Genomic DNA, 20,170 nt, shown 5'->3' with positions numbered 1-20,170 from the left:
AAGGATCTCTCGAATTGTCAGATTTTGTTAGAGGAAGGATAGTTGGTCAAGCAGATGGTGGAATAAGTTGGCGGCAAATTTCGCAGAATTTGGGAATTCCGCTTTCGACAGTCAACAGAATCATCGTGCAGTTCAGGAAACAAGGGAAGGAAACAACTGAGCAGCGTCCGGGTCGTCCTAGTCCATCGGAGAGGACAAAAAGGGCTGTCAAGAGGAGCATCGAAATGGATCCCAGATTAACGACTGCAGAAGTAGCCAAAGTTGGTGGGATGAGCCCGAAATCTGTTCAACGGATTCTCCACAGATTGGATTATCGTTGCAGAGCAGCTAGACGGAAGCCCTTATTAAGACCTTCCAACATAGTCAGACGAAAGAAGTGCGCAAGTGATATGATGACCAAGCCTCTGGACTTTTGGAAGACCGTATTGTTCTCAGACGAATCAAGATTCGCTTAATTTTCGGACAGTGGAAGGATATGGGTCTGGAATTGAGCCAAAACTCTTGGTGAGGCATTCCAGATTGCAGCCAACTGTGAAGCATGTGGTTTCAGCGTGATGGTTTGGGGAGCTGTTTGGGTGGGTGGGAGATCGAGCTTAGTGGAGTGCGTTTGCAACATAAATTTTGCGAAATACGTCGAAATATTGGAGGAAGGACTCTTGCCACTTTATTCCTCGGGTTTCGTGGACAAGAACACAACGTTGTTCCAGGAAGATGGAGCACTGTGTCACACTACTAGAAACACCCAAAAGTGGCAGGAAGAAAATGGTATCCAGAAGTTGCCCTGGCCGAGCCAATCTCCTAATATGAACCTCATCGAAAACCTCTGGGCCATACTCAACCGGCAAGTCAAGAAACAACAAAAAAGAGTGGGAGAAAATCCCACAAACTAAAATTGACGAGATGATTCTCACGATGCCCCCAAGGATCAACGAACTCCACGAAGCGAAACGAAGATCTACTAGATATTAATTAAATTATAAATATATCAATTCATGTGAATATGACTGAAAAATGTCAGTGTCTATTTACTTGTGACCACGCTGTGTAGATTTATCTATATATAATAATTATATCAATATACATATATGTCTCTGTATATCTTTTAAACACAAAGATATTTGTTTCAAGATAAAATAATCATACATAGATACATCTCTATATATAGCGTTATTGTGTGTTTATATGTCTATATTATGTTTAGTAACCATGTCTTTATATAGGCACACACATACACACACACACACATATATATATATATATCGAGAGAGAGAGAGAGCTGTATGTACAAGATAAAGTATTCGTATCCGGAGATAAATTTCTCTATAAACAGTAGTTATTCCTCAACATGCAATAATTATGTTTGTATATTCAAATATATTATTATTTAGGTACCATAACTATGTCTATATATACAAAGACATATTTCTTTTTATACAATAATAATGTCGATTTAAACACAGATATATGTTTTTATGTACAAATGTATGTCTGTATATACTCTAAACAAGTTATATGTCTCTATGTACGATACTCGTATCTCTAAATTTATATATATATATATATATGTGTGTGTCTGTATCTATATATCGTGATATATGTATTTATGTACAACAATCATGTCTTATACACATAGGTATATTTCTATGTAGCCATACATTTCTAGGTACAGAAGTCATGTTTTTATGTGCAAATACGTATGTATATCTTCGTCTCTATGTAAAATAATAACGTCTTTACATACAAATATATATGTATCAATGTACAGTAATTATATCTGTAAATCCATAAATATATGTTTCTATGTACAATAATGATGTCTCCGTGTTCAGACATGTGTTTCTATATACAGAGATATGTTTGTTTTTATACACTAACCATATCTATAAACACGAAGGTATTTGTCTCTAGGTGCTTGAGTAAGGAAGCAAATTATGGTAATATAACAATAGGTAAGCAAACAATGACTTATAAGCATAAGGAAAAGCTTTATTGATGGTGGAACATACTACAATGTTTCAAATGAACATTGATCTGTCTACTTCAGGTACAATAGGCATGTCTCTGCATATAAATATATACATATTAAAGTAATCTTGTTAAAGCAAATCTTAATATTGTCTTATCATAGGTAACTACATGTCTCTAATTGCAGTAATTATATCTCTATATACAGAAACATATAACTATGTACAATAATGATAATGTCTATTTATTCAGAGATATGTGTCTCTACATACAGTAATAATGTCTTTAAATACAAAGATATGTTTCTGTAGACAAATTCATTCTGTATATTTACAATAATCATACCTCTAAATAAATAGAAATATATAACTCTGTGTGCAGTAGTTATGTCTATATATACATAGATATATGTCTCTCTCTACATAGATATGTCTACGTACAATAATCCTGTCTCCCTATATGTGTGTGCAGTAATTATGTATCTCTGTACAGAGATGTATCTCGCTATATACAATAATAATGTCTATGCATATGTCTATATGTACAATAATTATGTCTCTAAATATATAGCAGTAAGTCTTTCTGTACATTAACCATGTTGAAAAAACATGTTCACTGCAGATATATTTACCCCATTCTTCCTTGATATGTCCATTGCGGCTGGAATAAGATGTGTGTAAAGATAGTTTAGTTTTTTTTTTTTTGTTTACCACAAGCCACTTCCTAATAAGCTTCCATTCAATACCAGAACTTCTCAGTTTGGGCTGACCGATGAGAGACAAAAATATTCGTTGAAACTCTATTTATACATGCAGAATAATACTTTAAAATTATGTATCTATATACATCGAAAAGTGTTTTTATGTGCCATAATTATGTCTTTATGTACTCGTCTCTGTTTACAGTAACTTTGTCTTTCTGTATACATAGGTATAAGTTTCTATGTACAATAATCACGTATTTATGTACATAAATATTTAACTCTATATACAGTAATAGGGTGTGTGTCTCTTTATATATATAATATATATATATATTTACAATAACTATGCCTGAAAACAGATACATGAATGTCTATACAGTAATTAGGTCTCTATATATAGAGAGAGATACGTGTGTCCATATTAAAAATGTGTCTAATCATGTCTATGTGCAAACATTTTCACTCTATATAAATACTAATGTTCTTATGCACGATAAACGTATCCCTTGTGCATTAAACACGTTCCTATCTATAATGATATCTCTTCATATTATGCATGCTGAATATGAAGTATAAATGCGTGACAATTCGAACACAAAAGATCATCATTTTGCCTCCAAAATATAAAAAGTAAATGAAATTTTATAAACACTTATCATTCTGCTAATAATAAAAAAATCATGAGAAATAAGATTAGGATTGGAATCACGAAGCTCAATTTGACTTTTTTATTAGGAGCTTTAACAGTTATTAAGTTCCTTACTGGACACTATCCGACTTAGTTTTCCTTTAAATGTGTGTGTGTATATGTATGTTTGTGAAACTCGCATTTGAGCTTACTATATGTCTCTCGAACAGAGAATCCATAAACAAATATACGTGTACTTACTGCTACTTCTCTCGTAAAGTGAATCCTTAATCCCTGGTTGTACTTCGTTTTACTTAGTGACCATATCTGTCATAAAGGAAATCCACAAACCATATCTGTGATTACTGACTTCGTCTATCAGACAGAGAAATAGTAGCCTATAGATGTAAGTACTGAATACGTTTCCTTGTATAAACATAATCGAATCAATTACATAAATGGAAAATGTAAGAAATTAAAAGAAAAATAAATGACATGTAAAAATAGCTTTAACTTATTCACAATATTAAATCTAAAGATGTAAACTCAAGGGTAAGAGAGCTACTAATGATATAGTAAAAATATTTGTGTAATATAATGCTTGGAGACGGCTTGAATGGGCAATGAAGAAAAACGTAAATATAAGTTTAACATAACAGCAAATGTACAACGTTTCGAGAAGGTTTTGTCATCATCGGTTTTTCTTTATTACCCATTCAAGCCGTCTCCAAGCATTATTAGTCTCAAAGTGGGTTTCTTGTCATCGAATGTGTGTAATATGGTCACCGGTAGGACAAAATATGAAGACAATACGATGGATGACATAAAAATTCATAGTATGTAAACCCAGCAGCTAGAAGCTTTATTTCACTCATCAGTAGTGTGGCATAGCTGATAGCAGCATCTTCGGCTAATAAACAATAAGTATTCACAAGATTCTATCATTATTTGGAAACTTATTGTCGCCAAAATGTTTTAGATTAGGTGAAAAATGTATTACAACTTTTACGAACCTATAAATCTATAAAGACAGTTCAATCTTTACGGAAAAGTTTGGAGGTAGTTTCTTTTTCTTTTTTTAGTCAATAAACATTAAATGACGTAAAAGGAAAGCTATTACGAAATTTAATTGATAATATTTTAAAATACATCAACGGCCTTAAAAAAAGCTGTGGAAACCTTTAATAGTAAATATAGTGTTTTCTCTGTCATTTCATGGATTAGTGGGTGTAGTTTCTCATATTTTTAAACTATAAAAACTTCTTTATTTTATGCTGAAAAAACACATTGAGGAATTTAGCAAATTTGATGCTCAGTTAACTGATGACTCTGCCAAAGCTGAACAGTAATAGAAGACTTAAGTTAACCATATATCAGCCTATAAATTTCATGAGTAAAATATTCGCTTCTCAAGCAATTATAACTCGAATATTCAGGTAGTTTAAGAATACAAATAATATTTTTTTTCCAACAATATTTAAACAAAAATGAATATAATTTTAAAATATTTTTTTATATTATGAACATAAGACATCAAAACACCAATAACTATAGAAGGTAAAATTGGTGATCTTTAAAAGAAAAAAATTAGTGTATTGGTTTCAATACATTGTGGTTGACTGAACACCGACAGAGGGAGAAATTAACATCCTTACTCACTGTTAACATTTAAAGTGATGAAAATCAAACAACTGAGTTACCGATGAAATACAATAGATGTCTTATCTGTCGTCAGGAACCGTGGCACAAAGAAAATAAATGTTTTAGCTATCGTCAGGTACAGTACCACAAAGACAATAAAGATTAATCTGTCGTCAGAAAAATTGCCACAGAGACAATAAACTTTCATCTGTCGTCAAGAGATTACAATATAAATTGTTCTTGAGTCTGTCAATGGTAAATAAAATAATTTAATTATTTGAATTGAAAACTATTAAACATCAAGCTTCCAACTAAGGGTAAGAACAGATATAATATATTTTGCATTATCCCGTAACATACCTCATAAGAATCTTTCATTAAATAGATAGATAAACGTTATGGTAGTAAAATTACTTTGTTTATAACGTGCATAATTGCTGTCGGATTTCTCTGGATCTCAGATCCAAAACCTCCTTTGTATTTTATAATCTAAACACGGAAACACTATAACTTATTTTAAGGCTACCTTGGTTGTATTGCGAATTGAAATGTGACTGGTTAATAGCTTAAATAACTTTTAAATTGTTATCTTCCAAAACTCAAAATCTCACCTACCCAAAAACAGCAGGGAGGATGTATATTTTTCTTCTAGAAATTAAGTACTCTTTCTAGATAATCTGAACGTTTGATGTAAGCGTGCAGGAAAGGTATTAGAACAATCATGGTTTAAATTATGTTTGCAAGTATACATAATTAAGCCTGAAAATATTGTTCAATCTAGCGATACTTGTATCATTAAACAGTATTAGAACGTTATCTGCTGTATTCTGTTTAGCACGTTACTTGGAGTGGAGATACAACTGGGTGTACACGAGTATTGTACGTTTATATACTGCTTTTGCACGTGCTGTAATCCGATTGGCATGTTGCTCGGCATGAAGATATTTGAAACTATATAAGCATTGCAAGCTTACATAATGCTGTTGTACAGGGAAATTAAAATGCGTAATTTTATATAAAATACGTAAGAGTATGATTTCTGTTCTCAGTTCAGTAAAAAGAGTTCGCAATGTTAAAATTTAAATTGACACAAGACCGGATTACCACCGCAACTATAAGTGGTTTATTAACACTTAAATATATATATATACAAAACTTCTTAACATTTTGAGAAAACTGTATTTTTACTGCTACTCACCACAACTTGAAACATTTTCAAGTTCATTCCAGTTAATCATTTCTTTATGTATTTAGCACACAATAAACTACTTGATCGAAATTAATAATCCTCCATGCGGTTTTTAAGAGTTTTAATAGATCTGTACTTACGTAAAAGTGCAAACTGAAACAAAACAAATAGATCTTTGAGCGAAGCCGTTGTGACTTTAACAGTAAAGGTCAAACCTACGTTTATGATTAGTGTCATTTATTGTAACTTAAATCACGTTAGGCCTAACAAGAGATTAATTGCATCATGGAAGTAAATTAGATAAATATAGGGTACCAAGAAACACTAGACCAGTAGTCAAGCATAATCATAGGAAAGAATGAAAGACGTAATATCAGTCAAGTCAATCCATTTCTTTGCTCTAATACACCGTTGTTGTCTGAAAGGTATTGTTATGTTTTGGCTTTTGATTTTCTTGAAACGACTAGCCGTTTCCTCGAAGAAGGAAAGGAGTAATAGGGATAAAAAAGAAAATGACTTAGAAATAATATTTTTTGAATACCATCACGGCATGTTATACCATATCACACTATATTGCTATAAAATATTGTTGTATCATTGCTCTTTGTTGGGCTGGTTCATTCAGATTATTTGGTGAAAATAATTGGAAGTGCAGTCCACTTAATGATACCAAATTAGTTTATTTTTCTACAAGCTTGTACACTGTTGTTACTTGTAGGTGTACGTTTACAAATGACATTCAAATGGGATCACCACACTAACTCTAATATGGCTAATGTAACACTAAACTTACTTATACAGTTTAACAGTTTATCGATTAAGTAACTATATATGTGCAATAACTAACACTCATCCAAAACTTCAATGAAACTGGTTCTACCAACAGAAAGCAAAATGGACTAGTTCACTTCTAGCTACACAAACTGAAAATAAAACACACTGATTCTCGTATTTATAATCTACTTTCGTCTCTCGATACTTCCCAAATTTACCAGAGTTTTGTGACGTCAAATTTAGAACTTTCTAGGTACTGTAGACACATCTTAGTGTCGTTCGCCCTCTAGCTAACATTTAAATTGAAGCATTAAAAACATGGGTTTAAAACACTATCATGCTACACCATACTACAACATTTCATGTTATAACATATTACGACACATTATGTTATATCATACTACAACATATTATGTTATTCCAGATCATATCACAACATACCATACCATACTATAAACTGTCACTCTTAGACCAGCTGATATAAGATATAAGAACAACATGTGATTTAAATTAAATCTTACTATTACTTTATAACTATACCCTACCCTGTAAAAAGTAATTTTTTATCTTCTAAACATCAATCAACACCATTCTTGTTGTATATAATAAATATGTCAGCTATTTACCATGCATTTGGAATCTAAATATATATATACTATTTTACTTAAACATCTGATTTAAAAAAAAAATTATATTGAAACATTTGGGATTCAGGGAGAAAATCTTATAAGCATTTTTTTATGTTTTAGCAAAGATAAACATTGTGTTTTAATGTAAAACTTTCTATACACTGCATTGTTTAAGTAAAAAACACTATAACACGTTTATAGAGTGGTTATAGTATTTAAATACCTGGATATGTCTATCAAATTTAAACTAAACACCAGTGTTTAAAAATCAAAACGTATTATAGATTTTATAATAATTTTGCTATGAGAGCGTTTGTTTTAATTAAGAATATCTGGAAATTGTAAATAACTATTAAAAAATCATTATAGCTTAAAACCGCCAAAATAATACACTAACTTAAGTTTATATGAAAAAATACAAGCTTATATCTGAGAGTGTGTTTTTAAAAATCGCTTGTAAAATAACACATTGAACGAAGAAAATTTTGGACATTTCTAAACGATTACTGAATAGCCTAATTCTTGATTACAGAATAATTACATACTGAAATTTTCTTCGTAAAACACTAGCACAAGATCAGTATTTTATAGCATAAACTCCATAAATGTGCAACTGATAATTCAAAGCAACTAACGATAATAATCAATAGCATATAAGTTATACATTATATTTTTATTATATAGGTCTGTTCAACTACTGAACAGTTTAGTTAATAAGTCAACCTAGGCACACCGTAATAACATTTATACCACGATAACATTAAATTTTTACTGCAGTATTAATATATCTACTGCTAATCTAATTAAAAAATTCTTCATTAATTTTTAAGATATCGTCCAAGCCAAAATTAAACCTATGTGAAGTAAGAAATGATCATCCTTAGCCCAGGCCTGACTAAGTCGTAAGTAGTTAAGCTTCGGTCTAATAAACTTAGGCATAAACTTCTATTGTTTATCCTTTGTGATTTAGGCTTCCGTATATTTAACAATAATTTTACTGATGGCACTTAGATGTAAAAAGTAAATGATAACAAGACGATAAGTATAATATGGACGGTAGTGTATTAAATTCTAACCTTTATACCTAATAACAGATTTTATCCTAAACTGATTTATCTCAGTAACTTTTTAACTATTTAGCAAGAATAAATTTATACCTTTCATACACCATTTAGTTCTGCCGCTTAGCAAAAATGTAAAAAAAATGGTGTCCAATGAGTCATGTGACAAAGTCACTCGTGGTATTTAGGCGCGAAATGTTAATACTCAAGGTTCTTATAATTCAATAACACCAGTGTATAAAGATTTACTTCATTCCCCGCTTAAACTTTAGTTTTGTTGTTAAGAATACCTAGTTTTTTAATACAGTTTCAAACTTTTTGGGATTAACTAACTTTGGCTGTTTATTATATGAAAAACCCAATAGAATTAAAAATTATTTCAAAGTGAAATATTATACATCATGCAATTAATTAAGGTAATATTCAAAGCAAATAAAATGCCTTGGTTATGTTTTATTAATATCATTTACAGACGACAATATGTAATTACTCAATTATTTTTATCCGAAGAGTTAAGATAAATTTATCCATCCAAACTAAGTGAGTAATGTATACTAAATATGTTACGTGTTACATGTATATGCAGTGTATGAGCCATCAGATTCTAACAGCTACACACTACATTTCACCTGATTCTAACAAATACACCTTACGTATCACTAGATTCTAACAACATTATCTCACGTATTACTAGATTTTAACACTACTCCTTTCGCGTTACCAAGATCCTAACAACTAAACTTCATTTCCTACCAGATTCTAGCAGCTACATCTTACGTAAAACCAGATTATAAGGGTTAGTTCACCCTAGGAGGCGAGGCGTAAGAAACATAATGATGACTTTAGCGATGTTTGACGGAGCGATGTGCAGCTCAGACATACTATTCAGACTCTTGCAGAAGAGTTAAAGCCGTGAAGTCAAGGAAATTTGGCTGACATTGATAACGTATACTCGTTGTACACGCTTTAATTTGTATCACTTATACAAATTGATCAGAAGGAGACCATAAAAAACAAAAGAGGTATTTGGGTCAAATATGAGTAAGTATTAAAATGGCATACGAATCCCCAGAACGCTTTATCAAACTTCTTTAAAAAACACAATAGAGTAAAATGCACGTTACTTAAAAGTAGCTAAGTTTCATAAATAATTGGATGGCCCTCCACGAACTAAATAAAAAAATGTATTGTACACTTCAAAGTTTCAAACGCTAAAGCTGATCGGTACGTTAAAGCTGCAACTATTGACGATAGGTTCATGAGAAGAAAAACGAAGTTTGCAAGTGAAGACAAACACGTTTGAGAGGATAGTAAACATTTTATTTACATAATTCTAATATCAGTAAAATTTGAAAATAACTTGTATTGATATACATATATTATCTACAAATTACGTGAAATCTCAATTATATTGAATAACATGAAGTTCAGAAAACATCAAGAAGGAATGAACACTAGAATTAACACATATAAGCTATTTAGTCTATTGACAAATACAAACAAGACATTAAAATTATTAAACAATAGAACAAATAGGCTTATACATAAAAAATGTAAATTGAAAAATAAATGTTAATACATCAGTTCCAATTTCAGCCATGTTTGTCTTCATTAGCTACAACCTTTTGGAGATTAAGGAAGTTCAATTCTGATTAGCCAGTTTGCTAACAAACTGGGAATTTTCCCATAACCACACAAGAAAACTAGCGGCCACATTATGTGATGACGTCAACATCCTTCAGCCAGCCTTACCTTTCTTATAGATCGCAGTCTGAATTAACGTCTAACACACTACAGATTCTTAAAACTACACTTTACGTGTTACCAGATTATAACTGGTACAGTTTTGAATTTTTCTTTGTACAATTTCATTGTGGATGAAAGTAAAAAATATTGTAAAAATATGTCAATTACACTATATCTTCTGTATCAGTGCCGACAAGGCCTTTCGTTCAATATCAGGATTGAGATATAACAGACAATGTGGTGATCGAGACGCTATTTAAATCATGAATTGCTTGAACAGTTGGTTATGCTTGAAGACACATTTTTTGTCTGTTTTCAACAATATTTCTAACTCCTTACGTATTTAAATCAATAAAATCTCTTACATTATTTGTTTCACTCTTAATTGGCAGGTAAGCATACATCGTTTGTTATTACTTTTTTAAATATTATCATGAAACGTGTGAAGCAATGTATTTGTCTATGACACTCACTGATATGAAAAAAATAATCTTCTTTTTGCAAGTGGGGAGGGAAGTATTCATGTTATGTAACTTGAACAGAAAGAAGTATCTCTAATCGGATGAGACTTAGGGGCTCTGGGTACAGTGATAGTTTGAAACAGCATCAGACTGTTGTGAAGCTGCGCAAAGAAAGCCTGAGATAAGTTCGGCTTTTTGATAATTACGTAGAATAATTAGGCATTCCTTAAAGGCAAAAATCCTATTTATTTTGTATTTAATAACACTTGTCTCCTCTCTCTGATATAGCTTCCTCCTTCCGATATCCTTCTTTTTGTTCCTACCACAGAAAACTAGCTTTTTAATTCCTTCTGCTGCCCAAGTAATAAATTAAGACATTTCCCAAGTAAGCTTCTTAAACTAGGGTTAAGCATTTCAAAAGCCAGCACTTTACTGAGTTCAAAGCATTTCAAAAAACAGTTTCTTAACTTGCGTTCATTGTATTTTAAAAGTCAGCCTCATTAAAATAAATTTATTCGACGTAGTTTGTTTTATATCAGTTAGTATAATTTAGAAATAATAAAGTATTGTCTTTTAAAATTATCTGTGTTGAGTGAGTGAGAATAAAAAGGCGAATCTCTAAGAACTAGTGTTTTAGGTTGTCAGATATAAAAGACTCTTTAGCGTAGTTAGTATTAATTAATTATTTTTTGGGTTAATATTTTATGATTGTTTAGTTGTTTTTATAATAAGAGAGTTAAAAGCAGACGATTTTTGGAAGTAGTGTTTATAATTCATTGATGTTGAGGCTATCGAACGTCGCGTGAAATTTATTCATGTCGAGGACATAGAAATTTCTAGAAGGCGAGCAGACGATTAAGTGATAAATATATAAATAGTGTGAGACGGGAGGGAACAGCAGACAGACAGAGCAGACGATAAAGTAAAGTCACGGGAAGTAGAAGTTCGGCCAAGGAAAGTTAAACGTAAAATTAACTGCTATAGGAGTGAAAGGCCTAACGATTAATATGTTAGAGGAAAACTAACAGTTTTGATAGAGATAATAAATATAGTTTATTCCATCAAAGCGAGTTCTAAAGTAATTGAACCAGCCTGAGTGCAGTTTGACAAAAAGAACAGATGATATCTGAAGTACGAAGACCAAACGTACTTACTGGTAGAGAAGTATACGACTGTGGTAACTCACACGGAATACTAGTGAGCTATACACGGAATACTAGTGCGATAGAAATAGAGAAAGGTAGTTCGACTTGTCAACTAAAATTCTAAAGCAACTGAATAGGTCTAAGTGGACTTTTGACAACAAGAAAAGAACTATATATAGTGTTTATGATATGCCTATAATCTCTATAGTATAAAGAAGTGTTGTACATACGTTTAACTAGTTCGAATATATATATATTATTCTGAAAACTAGTGGAGTGCGTGCTGTTCGTTTATTTTTTGAATTTATCCCCAACAAGTCACAGACACCTACTGTAGAAGAATCCTTAGCCCAACACCCATATTATTCAACCTACTTACTAAATAATACTAGTATGTATGTGATATTAAGAAGAATAAGCCCCATTATTCTGACATAGGTGAATGTTTAACATACCTAGTAAAAATCAGTATCAATATATATATATATATGTATATATATATATATATACGGACTAGTGTTTTTGGTGAATGTATAACATACGACGTAAATACGACGTTTAATATGTTCAGTAAAAATCAGTATCAACATATATATATATATATATATACGGACTCCTGTTTTAGGAGAATGTGTAACACGCCAGGTAAAAATGAGCGTATAAACACCAAAGCTTAGCTACGAAACGTTTTCATTCCCTCGTAAAAAACAAGTCTTTATCTCTTAGTGTAGAGATTGAAGAATCGTAAGGACGAAAAGTCATTACGCTAAAAACGCAATCGGATTGAGCTAGGATTGCAAAGAGCGGAACCTATCAAAACTTGTTTTCGTTATACAGTGGTTACCTTCTTTTAACGTTTGTTTCAATCTATTTTGAGACTTACAGGGATCTTAAGCTCATAGAAATTGCTTTTGACAGTTCTAGTCGATATTGGTGTAAGTTAGAAAAGATGAGGAATCTGAGTGTGCGTTGTACGCATAATCTTAAAAGATAGAGAAAACTAATTAGTTACTAATTAAGTAATTTTGAAAAGTGGTGTAAAATGAATTAAAGAAACAATTAAAGGTATCGTTATAAGGTCTATAAACCAGTTTCAAACTATTTACTTTACCATAGTAATATTTCAGACATATTCAGCAACCACCTAGTTCTCAATCGTATTAAGCACTCCGAAATAACCTTTTCTCGAACTAGTCTCCCGAGAGAATTAATGATGACGACTCGTCTTCTTTGAGTATCATGACATATAGCTGTTTAAAGATCTCCATTTCGAGTTGATCATGATGAGCAGCGCCTTTTAGAGGAATGCCATTCTTTGGAATATTAGGGCCGATGTAGAATAGTATAACATATGATACCTAAAATAAGTACTTAAAGAACACCGAAATAATATTAACAACGCAAGCTAACTTTATCTATCAGAACCAAAAGGTAACTTGCAAATTAATGAAATTAATTCTATGAAAATACTGACAAGAAATAAATAATAAATAATATACCAGAAAACTAAAACGTAAAATGACCAGAATGCTTTTAATCATTAATTGGCTATCATCGTTATTAACGATATTTTCGGCTATAATCCTAATAATATCTCACGAAGTCCAACCAGCTTAGGAAGTTGAGGCTAGTTTTAAATCTAAATTCTAAACCACAAGTTTGTTTGTTTGTTCATAACGAAAAACATTTAGGAGGTTTACACTTAAAATATACTTCAAGTGATCTTTCATCGAAAATCTACACTGCTTTGTTTTTTTAATTTTGCGCAAAGCTACACGAGGGCTATCTGCGCTAGCCGTCCCTAATTTTTGCAGTGTAAGACTAGAGGGAAGGCAGCTAGTCCACCGCCAAATCTTGGGCTACTCTTTTACCAACGAATAGTGGGATTGACCGTCACATTATAACGTCCCCACGGCTGAAAGGGCGAGCATGTTTGGTGTAACGGGGATTCGAACTCGCGACCCGCAGATTGCGAGTTGAGCGCCCTAACCACCTGGCCATGCCGGGCCCTAAACCACAAGTGCAAAATAATCTTCCTAAATATAATAATAATATTATTATTCAAAAGCATTTTAAACACTGTAACCAGAAATATGAATGAAACTAAGTTAATAAAATGGATAACGACATTACTTAAAAAAACCTACTAAAAACACACGAAACATGAATATGTTTATAAACATTCAAATGTGAGCATTCAAAAACAAAACTGATCAGATATATACATAAACTTAAAATTAATAAACAAAAAACACTAGTAATCTGTACAGGAAATTATACAAATTATCTGTTACTAGTTCTTCAGAATTATCAGACTGATAAGTCCTAAAGAAACGAATGTCAATATTAATACACAAGGTAATTTCCGAATAAAAGTCTGTCATGTGACGTCACAGGGGTCACTATGTACATAATTGTTCACGTTCATACCACTGACTATCGTATTATCATACAGAAAACACCTATAGATAGGTAAAAGAATAGTAACGCAGGCTTTTAACTGCTGTTTCTACTTTTCTAAAAAAATGTTTTAGAAACTTTTTAGCTTTCGTTGAGCAATGATAGAAACTGCATTATTAATAGAAAGTTAACATAATGAATAAATTGAATAACTGAGGCCTATCACATAATGTTCAAATGAGATATGTAATCGTAGTTATATAATGCTTTATATATTTATTTTGGTGTATATTCGTTTGTACTGTTTGCCAGGATCTGTAGGTTTATTCGATAAAAATAATAATGAGAAATCATCTACACCTAAACTATAACAAAAATGATTTATTTCTTACGCTACTGTTTGTAGAACCAACGTTCGACAACAAGCCTAGCTTCGCAAATAAACAACGTCAAACAGAAGTTCCATTTACTCGCAAACTTTGTATCTGTATTTCTTCATCGAAACTCCAAAGAAAATGTGGTACTGTATCCAAGGGATAAAGAAAAAATTGAGAAATGTTGAATTTTTAAAGAAAAGCAAAATACGATAACAGATATATGGAACTATAAGAGAATGGAAGGAACTCCTAGATGAAATAAAAGTGTTAGTAAATCAATAGATGCTTGGATATGAAATATATTAAACTAAGAGAGAAATAATGAATGTGTTATATAAAGGTGGAGGATGGGCGCTATACTAATGATTTAAGTTGGGCCTAGCATAATAATACATTAATATTTTGGTATATATGTCAAAACAACATATATGGGGCTGAAATGCTAACCTTAAAGTCAGTTTGCTGTCTATCCCATTGACGCTGTCCCTCGGCGGGACAGCGATAAGTCTACGGATTTACAACGCTAAAATCTTTAGTTCGATTCCCCCTAAGTGGACACAGCTTTGTTATAGAAATATACAAACACCCATTGATGTCTTGTATTCTAACTATATATTTCTTATTATTGTTTTTATTTTTATTTCTTTATTTTTCTGTGAGCAACCGTCTTCCCACATCTGGCTGCAGCCAACGAAAGATGTAGGATGTTGGGGGCCAGAGCTCCCACATCTGCTTTCTTTTTTTTCTTCTTATAAGCATGTGAGATCGACGAAATTGAGGTTAAACTGGATAGATGGTGTACCCACAATGCAATTTGGATCTCAGTTCCGCCGGTACCTAAAAAAACCATGGCACGTTACATAATGATCCACCTTATGGTTTGTGCCCCAGTATTGGATGTTTGTTTTGTGGCTGCATTTTTTTTTCCTTTTTCCTCTCTCCATAAAATTACATTTAATTATATATATAGCTACATAGAGAGGAAATTAGAGAAAAATTATAAGGAGTTAAATAGTCTAGATAACTTATTGATTCTACACTTAATGGTGAATATTTAGTAAAATTATTATAATTATAAAATAGTATATGAAGATCATAAGTTACATAATAAAGAATGGAAGCCTAAGGAACAAATAAATATGATTTCATAGTGTAATAAATGTGATTTCATAGTGTTCGAATATTATTAGAATGCTTCTTTCAATTAATTCTCGAATAATTTCCGTGTTCTAAGAAAGAAGTTCTATTATTTCTTGATATTAAACATTTCTTATTTAGTTGTTCTATATAGCCTAATTTGAAAACATAAAAAGTTACGAAGCACGTCTTGGTATTCAATAAAAGTGGATACATTTTGTAAAAGCAGACTTTTAAAAGCAATTTCAGACTACGTTTTCTCAGATTTCTATCACTCACATTTTCTAAACTACTGGGTACAACACTTGTATTGATTTTGCAAATGGAAACGTAGATGGTAATATGTAGTAACACATGCACGACAAGCTCTAGCTATTACCAACTAAAGAAAAACGGTTATTAAAGCAGTGTTGCTTTGATAGGTAATAGGTTTCCATGGTAACGGTATTACAACAAAATAACTATCTATCTACTGATATAGTTTTTACTGGTATATCATGCTCACATGTTCTGTCCGTACTCTCTCATTTCACTAGTTACAAATCTCAACTGCTACTATATCCAATAGAGAAACGATCGACGAAATTTCTGTGACTGTGAATTATCGTTTGAAACAGTTAAAGTCCAGCTTACTATTCGAAGCTGATGTCTCTATCTCTGTTGTATCAGTTGCAAAGCCGCTGATCTCTACCGCTAATCTCTTATTCCATTTGCAGGAGACTAGCAGTAACCTCGTTATCAGGTGGTCGCTGATGTCTGTTCTGAATATTGCTTATTCCCAGAATTGTTAAGTACTGACCAATACACATTTTCCAGTATGCACATAAGTGTAATAGATAGAAAAGGTGTGCAATGAAGGGAATTATCCATAAAAACCACCTCTTACTAGGTAGAGGTATTTATATATTTTCTCATCCTCACACAACAGATTGAGATCAGTATTTCTGATATCATGTTATCTAAATGGATCTCTAAGAGTTTAAATATATTGGCTGGTATACATAGGAGTAAACTTGTTAGTTATTGTGAAGTTTAAAAAAGGGTTTGTGTGATTACTGAGCAGTGGGAAAGCCACATATTGTGGTATCCTAAATAAAATGGCAAATATTTACTCCTTCTCAAAGGATACAATGAATTATATGGTTATAAAGGACGCCACATATCTGACCCTTGGATCTCTCAGCTGACTGTTTAGCGCATATTAGCATAAAGGTGTCTTTCAAGGTTGGACACATCACTATATTCTTACGTGTTTAGCAGTAGTCATAAGTCGTCAAAGTTGATACACAGTCAAATGTAAACGTTATACTGATTGCAGAGTTCATTGAATCTATTCGTATTGTAAAAAGAAAGCGTATAATTTATAATGATCGCGAAGTTCAACGAATATATTAGTCCCGTAAAATCAAACGTAAAAGCTATAATGATCAAACATTTGCTTACTGAAAACAGATTGAACTATAAAGAGCTGGTTAATTTTCTGATCATCACTGACGGCATCCCATAACTTTGGTGGTTATTTTCTAACAGGCTTCTTGAATTGGTGTATCAATAAACTTGACTATACAAGCTGCCAGTGTACGAATGTTGTTATCTATACAGACTGCCAGTGGATTAATTTACTTGTCTATATAGACTGCCAGTATACGAATGTAATTGTTTATACACAATTCCATTGTAGGTTTTTATTTCAAAGTGCACATATCCATACAGGAACATTTTAGAAGTTTTGAAGGTTTTATAACAAGCTTTACGGTTCCAGCTTAAAATTTTGAAAGTAGATAAATACTCATTATATTCTATCTAGAAATGATTGCATTGTTTCCTGTCAGTAATTTAAGTTTTTGTTATTAAATGATAAGTACTTAAGCAAAAAAGCAGAACACGTGATTTGCATTAAAAGCTAGTGGTTAATTAAAATGAAAAATAACTCACGTGGTCTGCATTAAAACCTAATGGTTAATATTAATAGATACCAAGGGACCATTTTGTCCATCTGGGCTTTCCTAGCTACTAAATTGAAATAAACTCTTAAACAAAAAACTCTCAAAACCAGCCCTTATCATTCAAATATTTATCAAGCTTTCCCTTAAACTCCATTAAATCAATTTCATCCACCACATCCGAAGGCAACCTGTTCCAGAAGCCAACTCCCCTATTGGAAAAATATAGCTGTCTCAGCTAAAGATGAACTCGTTCCTGTCAAAATTTATATTTTTGTCTCCTAGTCTAACTATTCTCATAATTAAATACGAAAAAAAATGATTTAGCAATACAACCCTTAAAAACCTTAAATACCTCAATCAAATCCCCTCTAACTAGTCTTTTCTAAAAAATAAAACAAATTCAGTGATTTTAACTTATACTTATATGATAGCATTCCAATCTCAAGTATCATTCTAGTAGCCCTCCTCTGAACCCTTTCCAGCAATTAAATGTCATTCTTTATGTAAGGAGCCCTAGATTGAATACAATATTCCAAATGTGGCCTAATCAATGATCCTTAGACTTGTATTCGATACTTCTATAGATACAACATAAAATCATATTTGCCCTGCCACTATCAATAGCACATTGGATGGCATAAGAAACTAATAAACCAGAACACCAAGATATTTTTTCTTCCATGACACCATTAAGGTTTCCATCAAAATTATACTTATGATTCAAATTATGATATTTTTTTTGCATTACCTTGCATTTATTATAATTAAAAGCGATCTGCCAATTATTCGCCAAACACACCAAATAATCCAAATCCTATTGTAAAGCAATAGCATCCTCCTCACAACTAGCAACACCCAAAACATTAATGTCATCAGCATATTTAAATCATCTATTGACCATTCCTTCATCTATGTCATTCGTGTCAATTAAAATTAACAAAGGTCCCAAAGCTGTGACCTTATGTACCCCTACTCGTAACATTAACTCAGTTTAACTGAACTCCAATTACAACAACCCTCTGCTTTCTTCCATCTAGTCAGCTTTCTATCAAATGAGCCAACATACCCCCACACCTACAGAGATACATTTTGAACAAGCCTTTAATGTGGCACCTTGTAAAATACTTTCTGAAAATTCAGATACACAACATAAATATAAAACCATTAGGTACATATTATCTGGCATAGATGCTTTATCATTCTTTAAACTTTTCAATTTTTCTTAACATCTTGTTCAGCCTTTTTTTTTTCCATCTAACAATTGATAAGGTCGAAGAATATTTCTTAAATCTTCATTAGTAAAAACTGAAGAAAAAGTAAAACTTGATAACCCAGTCACCTCATAATCATTTCTTTGAATGTCTTTATTAATTAATACCTGTACTTAACAACTGTCTTCTCTGATCCACCCTTCTCTACATCATTAGCTCCTACGTGCACTACAAAAACCGTATCACTACTAAAACCCTTTACTATATCATTAGCTCTGTCAGTTATATCCTCCACTTCTGACCCTGAATAGTATCATCTAACTCATTTGTTCTTTTTCACCCTACAGACTATCTTATCCACGTGTTGTACTAAAGTTTATGTGGGCTACATTAAAAGCTAATGTTTAACACTATTATATAACATGATCTTATGAAATGTTAGTAGTTAATATTAACAGCTCACATTGTTTGTATTTAAAATATACGAGTTACTGATATTTTTGCTTGAAAAAACAGTTTAAGTGTTTAATTTCTGACTTGAAAACAATTCTCAAATATAGAATGATACACTTTCATCAGAAAATAATTTCATTAAACATTATTATTTGCAGAAGAATATAAAATGGGTATGACGCCCTGGCATGGCCTAGTGGTTAGAGCGATTGACTCGCAATTTGCTCTTCACCGAATATGCTTACCCTTTAATTTTGCTGTTAGAGTCAATCACCAGAGAGTAATAATTATTAGGTAATACAAAATACCCGAGTGGTTGATCCCATATCTAGATGGGATTACGGTCGAATGAAGAAGGCAAAATGGGCTTGACGTTTGTAGCTTAAAGGAAACTACAAGATCTTTATACTTATCATAGGAGAGTGACGATTATACACTTATCATTAGAAAATAAATAGAATCATGTACTTATCATTAGAAAATAAATACAATCATGCACTTGTCATTAAACAATAAATACAATCATGCACTTGTCATTAAACAATAAATAGAATCATGCACTTATCATTAGACGATAAATAGAATCATGCACTTATCATTAGACAGTGAATACAACTATTCACTTATTATTAGACAGTGAATACAACTATTCACTTATTATTAGACAGTGAATACATCTATTCACTTATTATTAGACAGTGAAT

This window comes from Limulus polyphemus, unplaced genomic scaffold, assembly GCF_000517525.1.
Source record: "Limulus polyphemus unplaced genomic scaffold, Limulus_polyphemus-2.1.2 Scaffold128, whole genome shotgun sequence".
In the NCBI taxonomy this organism is placed as follows: domain Eukaryota; kingdom Metazoa; phylum Arthropoda; class Merostomata; order Xiphosura; family Limulidae; genus Limulus; species Limulus polyphemus.
This window is presented reverse-complemented; position numbering follows the sequence as displayed.